The sequence below is a fragment of the Pinus tabuliformis genome, chromosome 7 (assembly GCF_031772625.1).
Source record: "Pinus tabuliformis cultivar Carrire ecotype Pingquan chromosome 7, CPIR1, whole genome shotgun sequence".
Lineage (NCBI taxonomy): Eukaryota > Viridiplantae > Streptophyta > Pinopsida > Pinales > Pinaceae > Pinus > Pinus tabuliformis.
In genome coordinates this window covers 1,776,669,064-1,776,692,238 of record NC_142293.1, presented here as the reverse complement: position 1 = coordinate 1,776,692,238, position 23,175 = coordinate 1,776,669,064, and the positions used below count along the sequence as shown (strand labels likewise).

The 23,175-nt window shown below is 37.8% G+C and overlaps 1 long non-coding RNA gene across 1 annotated transcript in view; it reads right to left on the bottom strand.

Annotated features, from left to right (window-relative positions):
* Positions 1-22,684, bottom strand: part of LOC149255456 (uncharacterized) — a 51,428-nt gene extending 28,744 nt beyond the window's left edge. The window contains exons 1-15 of the long non-coding RNA XR_016267245.1: positions 22,602-22,684; positions 22,237-22,498; positions 22,015-22,096; positions 20,642-21,290; positions 20,222-20,511; positions 20,002-20,083; positions 19,586-19,665; positions 18,795-18,870; positions 18,427-18,694; positions 18,222-18,292; positions 17,715-17,775; positions 17,465-17,493; positions 17,268-17,342; positions 16,892-17,167; positions 16,670-16,751 (exon numbers count right to left, since the gene is read on the bottom strand). This is a non-coding gene — a long non-coding RNA (uncharacterized LOC149255456). The remainder of the gene's footprint in view (positions 1-16,669; positions 16,752-16,891; positions 17,168-17,267; positions 17,343-17,464; positions 17,494-17,714; positions 17,776-18,221; positions 18,293-18,426; positions 18,695-18,794; positions 18,871-19,585; positions 19,666-20,001; positions 20,084-20,221; positions 20,512-20,641; positions 21,291-22,014; positions 22,097-22,236; positions 22,499-22,601) is intronic.
* Between the last annotated feature and the right edge of the window lie 491 nt (positions 22,685-23,175).

Here is a 23,175-nt window from a genome sequence, read left to right as displayed (position 1 = left end):
AAACATGGAGGTAATGGGAGTGTTGAAAAGTTCTAGGCTAGGTTTGTCACTCGAGGCTTCTCTCAAAAGGAAGGAGTAGACTATGATGAGATATTTGCATTGGTTGCCCGATATACCACCATCCGCTCAATCATAGTCGTTGTTGCCTCGCAAGGTTGGAGCCTATACCAAATGGATGTCAAAACTGCATTCTTGCATGGATCGCTAAAACAACCTAAGGGGTTCGAAGTTCAAGATCGTAAGACGCATGTATGCAGGTTGAATACAGCCCTTTATGGGTTGAAGCAAGCCCCTAGGGCTTGGTATGAGAGGTTTGATAGCTATCTTATGAAGTTGGGATTTACAAGGAGCAATGCTGACCTGAACCTATACTTCAAGGTTGAAAAGGACAGGCCTCTCATTCTGGTCCTTTATGTGGATGATCTCTTTCTGACAGGTGATGACCCTCTCATTCATCAATGCAAGAGGGAGTTGGCTTCCGAATTTGAGATGAAGGACCTAGGACTGATGCACTACTTCCTAGGACTGGAGGTCTGGCAAAAGCCAGGTGATATTTTCCTTTCTCAAGGAAAATACATTGTGAAGCTGCTTGAGAAATGTGAAATGGTGGATTGCAAGTCCGTGTGTCTACTCTGATGGAACTCAACTTCAAAAAGCTATGTGGAAGTGTTGTTAGGCCCAGATTAGCAAACCCTTCCGAGTATCGTCAACTTGTGGGGGCCCTAATGTTCTTGGTAAACTCATGTCCTGACATATGCTTCGTTGTGAACACTTTGAGTCAATTTATGGTTGAGCCTCATCACATTCATTGGATTACAGCTAAGAATCTCTTGAGATATCTCCAAGGCACAATCCACTATGGTCTGAGATACACTGCCGGGAATTTGAGGCTACATGGATATACAGATGTTGATTCGGCTGGCAGTAAGAGCATGTCTAGGTGTTTCTTCTCATTAAGGTCCGCTTCAATATCTTGGATGAGCATGAAGCACTTTAAGCACCGCTGAGGGGGAATACATTGCTGCGAGTATGGCCTATTGTGAAGTTGTTTGGTTGAGGAAGCTCTTCAGTGAGCCATTTGAGCACGTGCTAGATACCATTGTGATCTTCTACGACAACCAAAGTGGGATTCGCCTTTCAGAGAATCCCGTGTTCCACGATCGCTCCAAGCACAATGATATTAGGTACCACTTTAAGGGATATGGTACAACGGTGGGCAATAAGGCTCCAACACATCAGGACGGATGAGCAAGTGGCAAACATTCTCACGAAGCCCTTGGGGAAGGTCAAATTCTTAACCTTCCGAGAGAGACTTGTAGTGGAAAGACCCTGCTATGAGGGTCCTATATGAATTGGACACTGAGCTCTGGGAGCTCCTGGGGGCTTGGGGTACTTCTTGGAGCTATAAGCGACCATAGGGTGAGTAGTTCACCTTCCCCTAGTGGTACGCTATCCTTCCCGTGTGATACCCCATGATGGTTGACATGTTTGTAGGGTGAGTGGTTCACCTTCTGCTATGATTGCAGACACATGTATGTAGGGTGAGTGGTTCACCTTTCCCTATGATTGACATATGCATAGTATTAGTGGTTCACCTTCTCCTACGACATATGAGCAGGATGAGTGGTTCACCTTCTCCTGTCAGTGCCCCAACACACATCCTGCCCATGGAGTCTGGGACTCATGGGAAGTACCTCTCATATGGCCAATGAGTTGGGAAAAGTGGTTAGGGACCACAACACTACCGATGGATGCATCGTCTATTGTCGTACTCCCTATGACTAGGATGCTTGGTGTTCAACAACGTGATCTAGGATCAAGGACTGACTTTTGTTAGTGGAGAGTGGTAAAGTCTTGTGACTCACTCTCGATCACTTCTTCATTATTACTTCATCGTTCAGCAAAGCATAGCAGAGCAGAGCAGTAATGACAAAGATGGTACATGATGAAAGGACGGCATGATGATGACAAATAGATTGGCAGGTGGAATTCTCCCTAGTTGAGAGGGAGTGTTAAAATTGGCAACTAGGGTCAAATTCCACCTTGGGATAGCTCATATGATGGAGATGATTATTGCATTGGATTCCCCTTTTCGAGAGGTCCAAGTTTGATATAAAGATCATCTCATTCAGACAAGCAGAAGTGGAATTTTGAATTTATTCTTCATACACAAATTGTCAAGGTCGGCCTCAGTCAAATGTAGGCTTAAGAAGCCCAATGGATGTGTCTCCTCACCCACAACGAATTGTATAAATAGGAGTGACCTCTCTCCTCATTTGGACATCACTCACTCACACATCCTTCTCTCTCTCCACATCAGATTGGTTCGTACAACTTGGGATCTTCTCTCTCTCTCACGTGTGGCAAGGAGGCCGAAAATTTCAGAGACAAAGAGCAGGCTGAAATTCCAAATTGCAGACTAGCATTGACCAGCGTTGACCAAGGCTAGTTTGACTTGATTTGACTGTGTTTTCTTGGGCAGAATTTCGATTTCTTGAGGCCGTACTTGCTAGCATAGAAATCGAGGCATTTGGGGTAGTTTGACCTGCATTGATCGTAGGTCTATTTGACCGCAACATTGACTGAAGTTTGACCGAGTTTAACTGAGGTTGGGTGGATTGTTTTGGGTTGACTTTAACCCATTTGGAGGCTGAGTTGACTACCTTTGACCGATCTGTAAAAGGAGAAGTTTTGTTGTTGATTTGACTAGCGTTGACTTTCTGGTTAGGGCTGAAGTTGACTTCTTTTGTCTACTGATTTTGTCAGGGTTTTTTTGACTATGTATTGGGCAAGTGAATTTGATCTATGTACTCTCTCTCTCTGTTGAACTATTGAATAATAATAAGAAGATTTGATCAAAGGGTTTTCCCCACATTGGGGTTTTTCCTTGGCATCCGCCAAATTTGGTGTCCTTTCGTCTTGGCTTGTTTTCTGCATATGGTTTTATGTTCTATATGCATTTACTGTCAATGTAGTTAAGTTAATGTGATTGCTACTGGAAATAATTGGAAATTGTCATTCGACTGCTAAAGGAACATTGAAGTAAATTGTGATAAGCATAGAACACACCATTATTATCTAAAATTAGCATTTCCTAAATGTATGTATGTGCTAACCCAATTGTTGATGCTCATTGTTCTAGGGTTTGTAACTAAACCCTAGTAGAAGTTTGACATTCTAAGATATGGTGATATTGTTTCCAATGTGATGATGAATTGCCATTGAACTGCTAAAGGAACATTGAAGTAAATTGTGATAAGCATAGAACATACCATTATTATCTAAAATTAACATTTCCTAAATGTATGTATGTGCTAACCCAATTGTTGATGCTCATTGTTCTAGGGTTTGTAACTAAACGCTAGTAGAAGTTTGACATTCTAAGATATGGTGATAATGTTTCCAATGTGATGATGAATCTAGGGTTTACAATAAACCCTAGTAGAGATTGGTTATATTGTTGAATCCTTACATTGTGTTATGATTGATTTTGATTGTTGATATCTAAGGAGATGGAATCTAGGGTTTGCATAAAGTCCTAGTAAAAGTCTAACATATGAATTATGAAAAAACTTAGATACATTGTACTTGTTTGAATTGCTTCTCGGGTTTACAAAATGTCATAGAAGAGTTTGTCTTATCTCTGAAGGAAATATTGAGACCCTGGATATAATGAGTATGATATCTTGATTAAGTTATTGATGTGATCTAGGGTTTGTGAACAAAACCCAAGTAAGAAGTTAAAGTATAGAAGTATGTATCTCTTGTTGATTATGAACCTAACTATGTTTAGGTACTTGATGTCTAAAGTCTAATGCTTCCATTATTGAATGATTTTGATATAGTTATCTTCATACTTCTATATATGTTTTTCGTACTTGTTGTCTAAGTTGTGTGGGTACATAATCTTCAAGATGTTGAAGATATTAGTAAGAAAAGTTTACTTGATTGACAAGCATGATAAAGGAAGATGACTATGATAAGAAGGATGGAAGCCATGAAAGACTCTCCGATGATATAGAAAGAAGTTGATCTCCCTAAGTTAAGAGGGAGCTTGGATAAAAGAAAAGGTGTAGCTCCCAAGTTGAGAGGGAGGGCATATTATAGTCATGATGGATGGATACCTTGGAAGAGATTGGAGAATGCATTTTGAAGTGTTGCTAAAAAAAGGATCCAGTTGAAGAATATGTTGTTGCATGTGAAGTAGGGAAGGAAGTTGTATGGGTAGCCTCTAAGTCCCACTAAGATAAATTGAGAAGCAAGATCAATATGTTTGAAAACCCCAAAGATTTGTGTTTACTTATGTGTATTTGAAAGTTTGTTACAGATTGGGGTTGTGATTGTTCAGGTAAATCTCTCGAAGTTTTGAAAGCATGTTGAAGATTACCGATCTGTTTGATCGAGAGAGATTTGTTACTGATTTGAATAATCAGTAATGTTGAGGCTTTGTATGTAAGACACATTGCCTAGGAAGGACATCTAGTCGGCCTATGTATGTTTGTTGTCCTAATCCCAAAGGGGGAGGGTGGCGTTGGTCTTGGAGCTTTGACCTTGGATACACACCTGGATCCCTGGTTGATGGTTTGCAAGTAAGCCTAATGGTACCTAGATTGGCTAAAAGCTTTAGTCCATCTTAGTCCCAACCGGATAGAATACCCTAGTTAGGTATCTAGTCCGTTGCACTGAGTGTGCTAGAACTGTTCATAGAGAATATCATTTTGATATCATCCTTGTATCCATGTAATTATGAATAACTCCCTAGTTAAGAGGGAGTGTTGAAAAATGTAAAAGTGTCAAGCCTCCATTGTAGACTTCTAGGATTTTTGACATTGTCAGTCTTGGATCCTTGGGTGAAAAGGAAAATTATTCTATGTATTTTTTCCTCCTCCAAAGTCAAATCTTCAAGTCAGCCTCAAAACAAGTTGACAAATTTAACTCAAACTAATTATCAAAGTCGGCCTCAATAAAGTTAACAAGTTGGCCTCAAATTGGAGTTTCGAACAACTATAAATACCCTAGTGCATTTGGTCTTTCTGTGGTCAAGAAAAAGCAAGTTACGGTATGAAGTTTCGATCTATTGTTTCAAGTTTCAATCTACAATTCAAATAAAATAATAAGGAATGTAAAGGGCAAGAAAAGAAGAAAATTTGCTAGCGAAGATGAAAGGAGCATGTCATGAAGTTTCTATTTGTCATTCTTGTCATTTTGAAGCCAGTTACAAGGACTAAGGATGCTAGGACGAAATTACAGCAGCTACAGGAAAGAAGAATTGACTTGGAAAATGGAGGGAACTTTTGTCTTTGGTCTAAGGGTCAAGTTTGTTTCAATTTGATATAAATCTATAGTGGAAGAGTTTCACTGGGTTTTCCCCTCTGGGGGTTTTGCCTTGGCTGAGTGCGCCTACATTTTGTGTTCTTTTGGTGTCTTTGAAGATTTGGCAATTGTCTTGATGATAAACATGTAATAACTAAGAAGTAGAAAGTAAAACTAATCACAAGAAATTGCCATGTATTAGAGAAATCATTTTAATGAGAAGCCCTAACTATTCTTCCCTGATTTCTCAACAGAAAGGTATGTTCATTCTCTTTTGAAATTTTCTTTACATTACTGACATCACTATGTCTAGGGTTTTGAATCTTAAAGATTCTTGTTAGGGTGATTAATCATTAGATTAAATCTACCCTCGTCATTCTATCATTTTGATCATTCTTGTGAAACCCTAACCTTTAGGGTTCACTATAAAACCCTAGCCTCTTATTGCTAAGGGTATGTCAATATTGATTATGAAACCCTAGTCTACTTAGGGTTGTTGATGAAGTCTAGAAATCCTATTCTTTTGATGTTTAGGGTTTTGGTATTGTTATGATAGAAACCCTAGTTCTTTAGGGTTTGTTGTTAATGTCTAAGTTATGTATTGAAACCCTAGATCTTTAGGGTTTGGTGAATTCGGGTTTGGTGAATTAGGGTTTATGAGCAAGACCCTTATATTAGCTAAAATGAGGTCCTAGGAAGAAATCCCAAGGTGTGTATTTTTCCGCATAATTGAAGCCCTAGCTTGATTAAAATTATTGTATATCTAACTTTGTTGTATCATTGTTTGTGTCTTGGGTTTACCTAGTAAATATTAATATGAAATGCATCCTAGATATGTATATGCGGGTATGCTAACTTAATTGATACTCATGTTTTAGTTTGTAAAATCTAGGGTCTATAAAACCCTAGTAGAGATTGATATTCTAGGAGATGATGATATTGTTTTCAATTATTGATATGATTTAACTTTGATGATGAAAATCTAGGGTTTGCAATAAATCATAGTAGAGTTTTTCATATAACTTTGAAAGTAATATTGAAGACCTAGATATAATGAGACTGATATCTTGATTGAGTTGCTTTAAGTCTTGATGATGAAGTCTAGGGTTTGTGACAAAACCCTAGCAAGATGTTGAAGTCTAGTATGTAAAAAGATGTAATTTTTGTTGATTATAAACCAAGTTTAGGTACTTGATGTCTAAAGTTTGAGTGATTTGACGCTTCTATATGTTTGTATTTGGTTGTAATTGATATTAAGGTTTTTGCAGGTACATGATCTTCAAGATGTTTGTAATTGAACATATCCTATAGTAATGATGAGCAAGTTGTTGATCTCCCTAAGCTAAGAGGGAGCATGGTTAGACGAAAGGGCATATTATGACATTAAAGAAAGAATTAATGAAAGTATTACAAATGGATTTGCTAAGTAATGACGATGTTTGGTTGATGAAATAAAAGAAGAAAGCTTCCGACAAGTTATATATGGATAATTTGATGATGATACAAGATGCATCAGAATTATTGAGGACCCCGAAGGTTTGTATTTACTTGTATATATATTTGAAAGTTTATTACCGATTGAGGTTGTGTTTGTACATGTAAATCTCTCCACTAGAAGATTGAACACTTTGGAAGCATGCTTGGACAAATGGATATATCTAGTTTGGGTTATAAGGAGAGATGAAGCATCTTATGGCAAAATGATTGGGAGGACATTTGGTCAACCTATGTCTTGATGTCTAGATCCCAAAGAGGGAGGGTGGTGTTGGTCATGGAGCTCTGACCTTGGATACGCACCTAGATCCGTAGGTTGGTGGTAGAACTTAAAAGCCTGATGGTACCTAGATTGGCTAAAGCTTGAGCCCCCTTAATCCCACCCAAATAGAATACCTTGGTCACGTATCTAGTCTGTAGTACTGAGTGTGCTATAACTCTTCGTAGTTCATATCATTTTGAGATCTTCCATGTACCTCTATGTATGTAATTATGAATACCTCCCTAGTTAAGATTTAGTGTTGAAGAATGTAACTAGTGTCAGTGTTCATAATTGAGTTCGAGTCATGTATCTATTCAAAGAAAGAAAAGATAAATTATTTATAAAAAAAGGAATTTTTATTGACTTATTAAAGCATGTGTTTCATGCCTGGGTCAATGGTCAATAGGTCAAAGTACCCATTGAGTGTTATAGGACTTTTGTTTAAGTCAAAGTCAAATTTATTATGTAAGAAACCCTTCTTGGGTTCATGGTGTCAAAGATAAAAATCTATTTTGTCATGTCAAAACCTCCTCCATCGAGTCACCTTACGAGTCGGCCTCAAAGTTGATCTTCTATAAGTCGGCTCCACCTAATTATTCATGTTGGCCTCATTTACAGTCAGAAACAACTATAAATACCCATGTGAACTCGACCCAAAGGTGATAACACAGAACTTCGGATACATAGAACAAGACAGTGAAGTTGGGATGATTCGCATTATCTACAAGATCAAAGTAATGGAGGACCGAGGCACTAAGTTATTGCAAATCGAAGTATGACAAGATTGTGGGACTGAAACATGGGATGAATACAAGATTGAGGCATAACAAGACCACAGGATCAAATCATAGCATGAATACAAGACCAAAGCTTGACAAGAGTACAAGACTAAAGCTTGTTATGATCACAGGACTAAAATAAGTTATGACTACAAGACTGAAGTATGATATGACTGTAGAACCAAAGCATGATGTGTCACTTAGGAACAAGGCTGAATTGATGGATGGAAGGTGTCCTTGGTATAGGTATTAAGGTTCTTGGTCATCTCAACTTGGTTTGAATCTACTGAAGGAAGATTTCTTGACTGGGTTTCCCCTACCTAAGGATTTTTCCCTAACTGTGTGCCTACACCTTGTGTCCTCTTTTGTTTTTTGATTGGCATTAGTCTTGATGATAAGAACAAGATAATTTGGAAGAACTAAAAATTAAATATCACAAGATAATGTCATAATAAGGGAAATCAATTAAAGTAAAACCCTAAACATTGGAGGGGTTTTGCCACAGGTAATTATCAAGCTAAGGAAAATAAGTTATAATTACCAAGTCTCCATATTTTCCAACAAGGAGGAGGGCGAAATTAAGGGAAAGAGTGGAGGCTTGTTTCTTGACATTGTTATGGTTAGTTGTCATGGATATTTTTTATGGACTTTGAATTCTCTCTCATAAGGAAAGACTTTTCTGGATTTTTCCCTTGTGGGTTTTGCCCTAGCTGAGTGCCTAATTTCTGTGTTTCGTGTCTCATGATTTCTTGATATCTCTACTGTGATTTCTCTACTGTTCTTTCATGCTTATGAATAATTTTCTTGTAATTGTATGAAGTAATTAGATAATGCTAATAATGGTTTAATGTTGTCAAAAAAACCTGAAAATTATTCTAAGGTATGCCCTAGATAAAAATTTAACAGTAAGAAGTTGTCTCTAAATGAAGTTGATAATGTCAAAGACCATGTCTTTGCAAAAGAGGATAGGTAAAATCTAAGAGGTACGTATAATTCCTGTGACCTATGTCAATTGCTTATAATGTTTTAGGTCATGGTGATGATCATAGAAAGGGTCTACATAAATTAGAGACAGTAACATGTAAGAGATTGTGTTGCATAGAAAGACTAGGTCATGTAATCAATCCATATGGATAAAATGTATATCAAGAAAAATCATTAGGGTTTTGCAGTCAGCTGATTTTGCAATGCTTGGATAACAACTCTTAATAAGTTTCTAGGGTTTGTATAGAATTTGATATTCTTTTCAGAACAGATCTTGAAGACCTCAAGAATTTAGGGTGTTGCAATTGACCTTCTTGTGTGGTTGTAGAACTTTACAGCTTCTAAGTAACAAGGCTTGGCATCTAGGGTTTGTAAACCCTAGCATGGTCTGGAATAAAAGGAAGAAACCCTAGAAGTATAAACCCTAACTGATTGTCTCTACTCTGTAAGGAAAAGGAACCTAGTTCTTAAGAATGGCAAGTATTGTGTCATGATGTATGCATAAAAGAAGACTATCAGATGGCAAGAAGATTCACTAACCTCAATTGGAAAGAGGGAGCTAGAAATACCCCGATGGTTATGATATTGAAGCTTGTTAATTGGTTTGTTCTAGAAACACATTGATTGATGATTGAAAGTTGAAGAGCATGAAGCAGAAATTTGTTGCAGTATAAGGATAGACCATGCGAAGGAATATTGATCTCAGAAGGAGCAAGTAGCAAAATTTGATAAAAAGAATCTCACACCTTGATTTGACGCCATTGTGATTTGGTAACTCCAATATTGATGATTTGTATGAGATATGATTTGACTCCTCCCTGGAAGGACATACTGCAGAAGAATGCAAAGAAGTTGGAAAGATAGTCATTGACATAACTTGTTTGATGATATTGTACCAGCAGTTGCTCGATTCAATTTAAAAAGTACATGGATTGAATGGATAGCACTAATGATGACTTGGAAGAGCATGAGAGCATAATTGATATTTGGAAAGTTGATATGACTTATTGAAGAGTATAAGGCAGAACTCCGTTATGAAGGAAAGAAGACATGTGCTAGCAGTTGTAATGAAGTTTGGGTCTTTGAAGATGATAGATGAAATTGTTTGATGACAAAGTTGCATGAAGATTGTAAAGAACCAAAAAGGTTGAAGTTTGATATGGTGTGATGTTGTTAAGAGTTGAGAAGTATTGTCATGAAGATAGAATATGAAAGATCGAAGCCCAACTATGATGAAATGCGAGAAAGGATCCCTGCAACTATAACCATATCTCCACGAAAGAACAGGTAGTTGATGTATTGATGAGGTATGAGACCAACTAATGATTATGGTTGTCTCCCTAGTTGAGAGGGAGTAAGGATTTCCTGCCTGATTGAGAGGGAGTGATGAGCACCATATTCTCCATGTGTCATACACTAGGCCAGGACTAACAGTGATACATCTAGTGAAGGGATTGGTAGGGAAAATGGAGGGTTGGATAAGCATTTGGGACCGATACTTCTTGAGGATTGGGAATCCAAGATAGAAATAGTCCCGTGTACCGATACTCTTTGAGGATTGGATAGGGTATCCAAGAGAAGAGTGGTCAAAGAAGACCGATATTTTTTGAGAATTGGGAATCCAAAATAAGAATAGTCCTAGAAGTGCATACTTGGTGAACATCCAGATGAGATATGTGCCTTGAAAGCTAGTGTGGTGTCCCACGTAAAGCCTCCCAACATTGTGCTCTAATTTTGTGGACAGTTAGAGCTTGTTAGTCAAGGCCTTGCTATGTCACTATTGTTGATTTTGGGTAGCATCGGATGTGCTCTAACCATGAAATTTGGTGGAGAGGCTAAGGCACATGAGATCTCCAAGACCCAAAAATCGTTTGGAGAAATTCCACTCGAATGAAGAGTTATTGAAATAATTAATATTTTTAAAGAGTTCCTAAGTCTAAACTTTGGAAAATAAAAATATTAATGTGTATTAATAAAATATGGGTGAGAAAGTTCTAAGTGATGAGGATCAAGCTAGTTCTAATCTTAGCCGTTGATTAGGGACTTAATCCCGGTCGTTGATTCGTCAACAGGAAAAGTATAAGAGGAGGCTTGAGGGTCAGTTCGAGACACACCAAGTGATCAAAGAATTCGATTTTTTGGAGCGAGGTTTGCTGAGGAAATCAAGTTAGTGATCAAAGTTGCAGCAAGGGGCAGTTCAGCAAGGGATTTTCATCCGAAGTTGAAGAATACATAGCAGAGAGGCAACGCAGTGCCGAGAATGACAGCGCATGCCCTAGAAGGGCTGACGCAGATACCGTAAAGTTGATGCAGAGGACGCAGAGGGTTGATGCAGTGGGACCTTGGGCCTCAGAGGCAGTGCTGGGGAGATTTTATGGGGCAGACTAGGAGCAGATCAACAGATTCTAAGCCAGGAGAGGATGACGTAGCTCCTGGAGGAGTGACGCAGTTCCAGGACAGTGCTTGCAGCAGCTTTCGTTGTCTAGCATAAGGAACAGTCGAAGTCGTTGTGGGGTTTGATCATCCGTTTGTTGATTTGTCGAAATATCTGTATTCTCTGTTGGGTGAGCCATTAAAGGCACCCTAGTTGTATTCATGAAATATGCTTAATAATACAAACCCTCTATATGTTGCACCGGTTTTCCCGAATTGGGTTTTTCCGGGGACAATTGTCCAAAAATAACGTTGTCCCTTGTGTTATTGTCTCAGTTTATTTCAGTGCATGATCTGTATATTTGTGAAGGCTACAGCCTGCAATAGTGTTTACTTCGATGTTTATGTAATTAAATAACTTGTTAATGTAAACCAGTAATTGCAGTGGCGGTTTCTGATGTGTTAGATTCAGGAATTTTCACATGGTATCAGATCAGAGCGATTGCAGATCATAGACGACTTATGACACCAACTGAGAAATTTGAGAATTTGCAGCAGAGAAGCAGCTGTCCCAAGAGGCAGCGTTGTTCCAGAGTCGGAGATGCAGAAGGAGTGATGCCATGCAAAAGAGGTGATGCATAGGCTCACGCATTGCCTACGTCGGCATTCTGAACCGGGAGAGGAAGATGGAGTAGCTGGGAGAATCCCACGCAATAGCTGCGTCAGCCATCAAGGCCAGCGCAAAGGCAAAGGAGGGAAGATCAGGCTCACAAAGAGCCACGCCATCTTTCTGAGCCAAGAAGGATTGATGCAGTTGGCCAGGAGAAGCAGATTCAACCCACGTAGAGTTTGCGTAGAGCTTGAATGGCTCAGATTCTTTAAGTTGTCGGGGCTAAGGGAGCTGTACAGATTTTGATTTGTGGAGCTGGTGGGACGATGTTTTTCTCGATGTAGAACAGTGTCTAAGGAGATTGAACCAAGGTAGATGGAAGCACTACCTCGACAGATTTCTAGCCAAGAAATCTAGATTTGGGTTGCATCGACAAAGGAGGATTGGAGAGGAGTGATTCGACGATTGGTTGGAGGATTTCTAAGAGGGAAATCAGGATTCAAAGGGAGTCTAGAGAAGGGGAGAAGAGATGATAGTGAACGGATTGAGGGATTAGGGCAGATTGGACAAGGCCTCCAATTTTGTCATCTAGAAGGCCAGGATCTTGGCAATCATGGAGAAACATTGCATCAAGGACTATGCCTTGAAAGTAGTAGTTGTCCCAGTTGACGCTAATGCAGTAGAGAAGTATGCGAAGCCCCAAGTAAAGGCGAAATGCATGATCCTAGACAAGGTCAAGGATCATGTCATACCACATATTGCTCAGAAGACAACAACAAAGGAGGTGTGGGACACCCTGACCACCTTATACCAGGGCTCTTCCGTGCAGCAGAAGATGTTATTGGAGAATCAATTAAGGTCATATCAGATGCAGAAAGGAGAGGAGATACATCCCTTCCTTCTCAGGTTGCAGGGGATTCGCGACCAGCGTACTTCCATGGGGTCTACTCCAATGCCAGAGTTCTTAGTCAGGACTGCCATGAATGTAGTATCCGAGGAGTGGGAGGCGTTTGTCCAAAGTATTGTGGGCAGAGAAACTCTCCCCAGTTGAGAGGAGATGTGGGCTACTCTTCGATAGGAAGAGCTCAGGAGACTAACCAAGGCGGGGAGTAGCGGTATGGGAGTTCGAAGCAAGGAGGGGGAGGAGGAGGATGCAACTCTTGCATCAACGGGACAACAGGGGCTACAAAAGAGGAAGAAGAAAGACATCTCCAAGGTCAAGTGCTTCAACTGTGGGGAGCTAGGACATTATGCCTCTCAGTGCCCCAAGAAGAAAGGCAAGGGAGAAGCTTCCGACTCAAAGGCTGCTCTAGCAAAGGCGGAGAAGGATGTCGAAACTGATGACAATTGTGCCATGAGTGCTCATGCGCCTCTAGAGAAGAAGTGGGGAGACATGGAGTTGTAGTCGAGAAGACTACATGAGGGGCCAGGATCCTTGAGGTGCCCAAACTCTTGGATCACATCCGGCTACGGAAGCCCTTAAAGACAGTAGCATGATGGCAGGTGTCAGGTGGAGCAAGGTGTGATGGAGTGGCAAGGCAGTGCTAGAGTGCAGAAATCTGTAGCAGCGCAGTGGAGGTTGAAGCAGTGCGAGAGGCATATAAGAGGTTGCAGTAGCGAAATGGCAGCAGAGGGAGCACAGGATAACAACAGAGGTAGCTTCAGCATCGCGAGGCTTCCAGACTGACCAGGATGTCAGTGTTTGGGTGAAGTCAGTTACTTACTTCTCGGTAACTGAGTTGCAATGCAGCAGTGGCAGTGCTATGGGCAGCATGAGGCAGCATTTTGACAGGGAGCTGCAGTACAGATGTAGCAGTGGCAGTGTCATGGGAAGCAGTACAGGAAGCAGTAGTGCAGTGGATGTAGGGCAGTAGGCCAAGCATAAGCACAAAGAACCGATGCAGAGGATCAGTGTGATGCTTCTATGGTGAAGCATTGCTAGAGAACATTCATTGCTAAGAGGGAGTGTTGATTTTGGGTAGCATCAAATGTGCTCTAGCCATGAAATTTGGTGGAGAGGCTAAGGCACATGAGATCTCCAAGACCCAGAAATCGTTTGGAGAAATTCCACCCAAATGAAGAGTTATTAAAATAATTAATATTTTTAATGGGTTCCTAAGTCTAAACTTAGGAAAATAAAAATATTAATGTGTATTAATAAAATATGGGTGAGAAAGTTCTAAGTGACGAGGATCAAGCTAGTTCTAATATTAGCCATTGATTAGGGACTTAATCTCGGTCGTTGATTCGTCAACAAGAAAAGTATAAGAAGAGGCTTGAGGGTCAATTGGAGACACACCAAGTGATCAAAAAATTCGATTTTCTAGGGCAAGGTTTGCTGAGGAAATCGAGTTAGTGATCAGAGTTGCAGCAAGGGGCAGTTCAGCAAGGGATTTTCATCTGAGGCTGAAGAATACATAGCAGAGACGCAGCCCAATGACGGGAGAGATAGCGCAATGCCGGGAGAGATAGCGCAGGCCCTAGAAGGGCTGACGCAGAGGACGTAGAGGGCTGACGCAGTAAGACGCAAAAGTTGCAAAGGCTGACGTTGGGCCTCAGAAGCAGCGCTGGGGTGACTGTGGGGCAGACTGGGAGTAGATCAGCAGATTCTGAGCCGGGAGAGGGTGGCGCAGCTCCTAGAGGAGTGACGTAGTTCCAGAACAGTGCTTGGAGCAACTTCTACTGTCCAGCATAGCGAACAGCTGGAGTCGTTGTGGGATTTGATCATTCGTTTGTTGATTTGCCGGAATATCTGTCTCCGAATAGAGGTACTACTGTCGAGGATATTCTCTCTTGGGTGAGCCATTTCTGGCACCCTAGTTGTATTCATGAAATCTGTTTAATAATACAAACCCTCTATATGCTGCACCGGTTTTCCCGAATTGGGTTTTTCCGGGGACAATTGTCCAAACATAACGATGTCCCTTATGTTATTGTCTCAGTTTATTTCAATGCATGATCTGTATATTTGTGAACGCTGCAATAGTGTTTACTTCAATGTTTATGTAATTAAATAACTTGTTAATGTAAACAAGAAGTAGGAGATTGTAAACCAGTAATTGTAGTAGGGGTTTCTGATGTGTTAGATTCAAGAATTTTCACAGCTATTTCACAATGTTGGTGATGATGTTGATACTTGAAGATGACTTATCAATCTGACTCTTTTTATAAGAATATTCAATTTGAGAGTATCCTCGTATCGGTTCTATAATTATGAATACCTCCCTCGTTAAGGGGGAGTGTTGGAAATTGTAATTTTATGTAAAAGCAAAAAGAAGAAAAAGAATTTTTATTATTAATATTTTTATTAGTTAAGCATGTTCTTCATGCTTCTAGGATTTGTTGAGTCAAAGTCCTATTTGGACTTCTTGTAAAGAAAAAAAGAGAAAATAATTTTTTAGATGTAATTTTCGGTCAAAATGCCTCTAGATGTCAAGTCAGCCCTGTTCTAAAGGACATGTCTATTCGAACTCCTCTGGACAATATAAATAAAGGGAAATATGAGATCATTTCGATACACACAATTCGCTTGATTGGTTCTGAAATTTCAGAGCACAAGGAGGGTCGAAGTCTGAAATTAAAGAATGGTTTGTGGAAGTTCTACCTTTATCATAACTCCTTTTGAGGATTTGTTGTTGGTCTCTTGTTGCTCATGGATTTGTTGTGCAGAAGGAGGGTTTGACTTGGCATCTAGAGGGTTTGACTTGGTCATGGGTCTTGGATATATCATTTTGATCTAATTGTAGAAGGAGAATTTCTCTGGGACTTCCCCTTGGAGGGGTTTTTCCCTAACTTGGAGCCTATATCTTGGTTCATTATTTTCTTGTGATCTTCATGTTTACATTTTTGGAAACTGTTTAATGAATGAATATGATAAAAATTAATAAAAGACCACCAAACTTCAAAAAGCAATTATCAAAGAAAGAGAAATCTAGTCCAAATTGCAAGCCTCCCGATTTCTCAACAGGTTCAGTAGACTGACTAGAGGAGAGAGGCATACTAGTTGTTGTGGTGTAGACTGAAACAGAGGAATACAACAAGTTGATATGAAGTACAATAGAAAATGAGAGAAAAACAGACATGAAGAATATTAATGCTTACCTCCTCTGCGCTACCATGTCCTTTGAATATTCCAAATACCCATTCCCTCCACTACCAGAGTTCATCATTGTTTACAGGCGATGCTTTTTTCATTGCCCACTACACTAGATGGACTCATTTGAAGCCATCTACAGCTACCTCGCCAACATGGGCACTCAGGCAACATACAATGCTGGGGAGAGGGGAAGGAGAGTGCTTGTTCAAACACGAAGAGGACATGATGCTCGATTAAAAATGCAGAGTGAGCCTGCGGGATTGGCATTTAATGCATGGCATTGTTGGTAGTTGGGTGTCAGGTCGGATGGAAAAGGTGGTGCTTACTCAACCTAACCATCCTGCTCTCTACGCTTCATCTACAAAGCCTAGGGTACCTTCTCCACTCAATCCTCCAAGACAATACAATTGTAGTCACTCACTACACAAAGTAATATTATATATGATATCACAACTAAACCACAAAAGCTTAAATAACGTACATACAAAGCGATGAATTAACCATACACATACATGTCCTCCCTTGGCTAATATTATAGCAGCAAAAATCATGACCAACAAACAATGAACATGTAAACCCCAGTATAACTTTTCCATTTATTTCATATCAAATTACTAGAAAAAATCTTGAATCTCACACCCATGAACAAAATCATACTACCTCGAAACCATGGCAAAATGATAAATCATTGTGCAAACAACAAATATTTCAGTATATTAAAGGACAAAAATATCTTATAGGAGAAAAATATGCCTCACCCATCCTTTGTGCCACATTTATAAAATGTTTAGTGCATCTTCACCATTTCGCCTTCGTAGACTATACAATTGTAGTTCTTCACTAGATAAAAAAGATCAATATAGTTCATTATGAGACCAGAGATAAAATATATAATAAATTGAAAAGCAAACAATTGGAGCCACAAATTAGTAAAAGATACTTTTAACATAAGTGCATTGTATATAGGTACATTGAATCACCTTCATTTATGAACAATAATCTCCATTTCCATGCCTGCTTCCTTCATTTCCGTTTCCGCATCCAACAAACAAAACCAAGACAAAAGTACAAAAAATGTGAACAAAACAAAGGAAAACAAGTACAACTCACCCAAAAAAAAAGAAATCAAGACCAAACTACAAAAAACAATTAAAAAAAAAAAAAAACAAGTACAACACAAAGCATGGCCATGCAACAAAAAAAATTTGCAAACATCCCCTCTGCACATCATCTCTCCTACAGTGTGCTCTCCTCCGCTGAAAGGAAAAAATATGGGCTAAAAAAGGTTAAAATGCACACAGTTAGTAATGGTAAGCATATTTCAAAACCAATAATTATTCATAATAAGAAACACACCTTCCCAAGAGTTTGTTTTATAACTATGGACAACCTTTTGTATTCCACTTGCTCGCACTCATCAGAATAAGCCATCTACAACAGATAGAAAATAAGATATTACAATCGTTGTATAAGTTACACTGGAGAGTTAAATGCAATAATTAATCATAATAATAAGATTTCTATATAAAAGGGGAGAGTCCATTTTGTATTACACGTATTCATGCTCCCTTTAAAAATCCATCTGCAATAGATACACAAAAAATATTATATTTCTAAAATATATTAAACTAGAGAGTCACAATTCATGAACTTGTCACGCAACTTAGTCCAAGTCTAGTTATATTACATGCTATACCTCAAGAAAATATAGATTTTCTAAACTAAATGTACTTCTACTAGGAATAATACAAACAATGTTTTCATAAGAGGTAATTTTTTTAAGAAAATGAAAACATGACTCACTCATCCTCTATGTTGCATTTGTATTGCCTAAGGTATCTTCTCCACTTGACCATCCCAGACACTACACTACAATTGTAGTCACTTAGTACACAAATCAATATTATATATGAGAACACGAATAAACCATGAGAGAAATTAAATAATAGACACTATTTATGTAGTCACTCACGGCACAAAAAAAAATTATATATGAGATTATGAATAAACCATGAGAAAAATTGAATCACAATTATACAAAGCAATGAATTAACCATACACATACTTGCTCACCCTCGGCTAATGTTATAGCAGCAACAAGCATGAACAATAAGCTCTAAAAATGTGAACCCCAGTGTAACTTTTCCCTTTATTTCATATCAAAGTTCTCGGAAAATCTCAAACCTCACACCCATTAACAAGATCATACTACCCTGAAGCCATGACAAAAGGATAAATCGTTGCATAAACAACAAATATTTCAGTGTCTTAAACCACAATATTATTATGTAGGAAAAAATTATGGCTCACCCTGCTTTTGTAGAATGTCTAGGGTATCTTCACCACTTGACCTTCATGGACTATACAGTCGTAATCACTTGCTACACAAAGTGTATCAATATATATGAGATCACGTATAAAACATATGATAAATTGAAAAACAAGTAAAAGGTGTCACAAATGAGCAAAAGATAATTGTGAGTGAAGTGCATGGTGTATAGTTAAGGTGATTCACCTTTATTTATGAATGATAACCTCCATCTCGTCACTTTCATTTTCTCTCCCTGCTCCCTTCCTTTCCTTTTGAACATCCAACAAACAGAACCAAATACCAAACTACAAGAAATGAGAAAAAAATACAAAACAAAGGAAAATGAGTACAACACAAAGCATGGTCATGTTCAAACTCAGCAATAACAAAACATGTAGGAAACAACAAATAAAAAATCACGAACTTCACCTTTGCACATTATTTCTATTGCAGTCTCCCCTCCTCTCCTCAACTGAAAGAGAAAAAAAGTAGGGTGAATAAGGATAAAATATGAACACAATAATTGGTAAACAAATTTCAAAACCAATAGTTATTCATAATAGGAAACATACCTCCTCTATAGTTTGTTATATAATGATAGACACTCCATTCCATATTCCACTACTCGTACTCAAGAGAACACGCCATCTACAATATATACATAATAAAGATATTAGAATCATTATACATGTTAAACTGGAGGGTTGAATTTAATAATCATTTATAATATGAAACATTCTTGTTTTCAAGTTCTGTTATATAAAGGGGGATAAACCATTATGTATTTAACGTATTTGTGCCCACTAGAATCAACCATCTGCTATAGATACACAATAAAATTTAACCTGGAGAGTTGAATGCATGAACTTGTCATCCAACTTAATTCCAGTCCATTTATATTCCATGCTATATCTAGAAATATATAAATCTCTAAACAAGATGTAATCCTACTAAGAATAAGGAAATCGATGTTATCATAAAAGATGATTCCTTTTGTGAGGGATCTAAACATATTTAAGCATATTGAACACCCAAAATCCAAGGAGGCACAAGGCAATAGTGTTGTTTATTAAAAAAATGATTGATTGGTTGAAGGGTCGGTATGCTTGCTTGTTCAATCTTCCCATCCTCCTCTCTAGGACATGTTGTGTGGGTTTGTGAATGTGATGTGGAGCAAGAAAGCATATAAATTTAAACATTACCATTTGATGTATATGTCAAACCACTAAATTTAAACATACCATTTGACATATATGTCAAACCACTAATTGAGTGGTACTACCAGAGAACCACGCTAAAAAGAGAAAATGTCGAGCAAATGAATAATAATAACACTATTTTGTTGGAAAGCAACATGACTCACCCATCCTCTGCATTGCATCTACAATGCCAAGGAAATCTTCTCCACTCAACCCTCCCAAATAGTACAATTGTAGTCACACACTGCACAAAGTAATATTATATATGATATCAAAAATAAACCACAAGAGCTTATAGCATACATATAAAGCGATGAATTAACCATACACATACCTGCCCTCCCTTGGCTAAAATTATAGTTGTGACAATCACGAACAATAAGCCTTGAACATGTAAATCCTAGTACAACTTTTCCATTTGTTTCATATCAAAGTTCTAGAAAAAGTCTTGAACATCACACCCAAGAACAAGATCATACTACCTCGAAACCATTACAAAATGATAAATCATTGTGCAAACAAATAAATATTTCAGCTATTAAAGGACAAAAGTATTTTGTAGTAAAAAGGTATGTCTCACCCATCCTTTGTGCCACGTTCGTACAATGTTTAGTGCATCTTCACCACGTCACCTTTGTAGATTATACAATTGTAGTTCTTCACTACATAAAGAAGATATATATAGTTGATTATGAGCATCGGTAAAACATATAATAAATTTAGTAGCAAACAAATGAAGCCACAAATTAGCAAAAGATTCTTTTAACTGAAGTGCATTGCATATACGTATGTTGACTCACCTTAATTTATGAACAATAACCTACATTTTCCTTCTCTGCTTCATTTCCGTTTCCACACCCAACAAACAAAACCAAGACCAAAGTTCTGGAAAAAGTCTTGAATCTCACACCCATGAACAAGATCATATTACCTCGAAACCATGACAAAATGATAAATCATTGTGCAAACAACAAAATATTTCAGCATATTAAAGGACAAAAGTATTTTGTAGGGGAAAGTACGTCTCATCCATCCTTTGTGCCACGTTTGTAGAATGTTCACTGCATCTTCACCACTTCACTTTTGTAGACTATAAAGAAGATATATATTGTTGATTATGAGATAAACATATAATAAATTGAATAGCAAACAAATGAAGCCACAAATTAGCAAAAGATTCTTTTAACTGAAGTGCATTGCATATAGGTATGTTGACTCACCTTCATTTATGAACAATAATCTCGATTTTCCTTGTCTGCTTCATCTCTGTTTCCACACCCAACTAACAAAACCAAGACCAAAGTACAAAAATATGTGAAAAAAAAGGAAAACAATTACAATACACCCAAAAAAGCGAAACCTAAACCAACCAACAAAAAAACAAGAAAAAAATCCAAAACAAAGGAAAACAAGTACAACATATAGCATGGCCATGCTCAAACTCAACAAAACATCCAAACAAGAACAAAAGAAAAATTGCAAACATCCCCTTTGCACATCATCTCTCCTACAATGTGCTCTCCTCCGCTGAAAGGAAAAAAAGTGGGCTGAAAAAAGGTTAAAATGTACACAGTTAGTAATGGTAAGCATGTTTAAAAAACAATAATTATACATAATAGGAAATGCACCTCCCCTAGAGTTTGTTTTATAATGATGGACACTCTCTTTTGTATTCCATTTGCTAGTGCTCATCACAAGCCATCTAAAACAGATAGAAAATAAGATATTACAATCATTATATAAGTTAAACTGAAGAGTTAAATGCAATAATTAATCATAATAACAAATACACCTTTCTTTGACAATGTTATATAAAAGGGGAGATCTCATTTTGTATTGCACGAATTCATGCCCGCTGGAATAAGCCATCTGCAATAGATACACAAAAAAAATATTAGATTTCTAAAATATGTTACACTAGAGAGAGTTTGAATTCATGAACTTGTCATGCAACTTAGTCTGAGTCTAGTTATCTTCGATGCTATACCTCAAGAAAATATAGATTTTCTAAACTAGATGTACTTCTACTAGGAATAATACAATGTTTTCATAAGAGGTAATGTTTTTGAGAAAATGAAAACAACATGATTCACTCATCCCCTATTTTGCATGTGCATTGCCTAAGGTATATTCTCCACTAAACCATCACAAACACTACAACTATAGTCACTCACTACACAAATCAATCTTATACGAGATCATGAATAAACCATGAGAGAAATTAAATATTAAGCACGATATATGTCGTCACTCACAGCACAAAGTAATATTATATATGAGATCATAGATAAACCACGAGAGAAACTAAATAGTAATTATACAGAGCAATGAATTAACCATACACATACTTACTTGCCCATGGCTAACATTATAGCACCAACAAGCATGAACATTAAGCTCTAAAAATGTCAAGCCAAATGTGACTTTTCCCTTTATTCCGTATCAAAGTTCTCGGAAAATCTCAAACCTCACACCCATTAATAAGATCATACTACCCTGAAGCCATGACAAAAGGATAAATTGTTGCATAAACAACAAATATTTCAGTGGCTTAAAGCACAATATTATCATAAAAGAAAAAATTATGGCTCACCGGTTGTTCGCGCTGCTTTTGTAGAATGTCTAGGGTATCTTCACCACTTGACCTTCATGGACTATACAGTTGTAGTCACTTGCTACAAATAGCAGATCACCATAGTTGAGTATGAGACCACATATAAAACATAGGATAAATTGTAAAACAAGTAAATGGTGTCACAAATGAGTGAAAGATAATACTGAGTGAAGTGCATTGCGTATAGTTAAGGTAATTCACCTTCATTTACGAATGATAACCTCCATCTCGTCACTTTCATTTTCTCTCCCTGCTCCATTTCTTTCTTTTCGTGCAACCAACAAATAAAATCAAATACCAAACTACAAGAAATGGGAAAACAATACAAAACAAAGGTTAAAGAGTACAACACAAAGCACGACCATGTTCAAACTCAACAAAATCAAAATATGTAGGCAACAACAAATAAAAAATTACAAACTTCCCTTTGCACATTATCTCTACTGCAATGTCCTCTCCTCCGCTGAAAGGTCAAAAAAGTGGGGTGAATAAGGTTAAAATATAGTCACAAATAGTAATGGTAAGCAAACTCCAAAACCAATAGTTATTCATAATAAGAAACATACCTCCTATAGAGTTTGTTATATAGTGATAGACACTTCATTTTATATTCCACTTACTTGTGCTCACTAAAACAAGCCATCTACAATAGATACATAATAAAGATATCATAATCATTATACAAGTTAAACTGGAGGATTGAATGCAATAATCAATCATAACATGAAACATTCTTGCCTTCGAGTTTTGTTATACAAAGAGGGAAAAGGATAAAGGAAAGGTCATTAAAGAGGATCATACAAGGAGATAAGTCTATCATCTATAGAAACTATGTCAAACTCAATGAAGGGAGAAAACAAAATAGAAGGAGCCTACAACTACAGGGCCTGGAAAAAGAGGATAGACGTCATTCTCGAAAAGAACAAAGCTTGGATCTCGTTCAAGGAAAAATCAAGAAGCCTACAGATGAATCAAGTGAAGAGGAAAAAGCAAAGTTTAGAGAAATTGAAATCTTGGCTATGAACCTCATAGTGGATGGAGTTAAGGATAACCTAACTCCATACATAATCCAACAAAGATTCCGCTCAAGAAATGTATGAGGCTCTATCTAAATTATTCACCATCAAGAATATTGGTCAA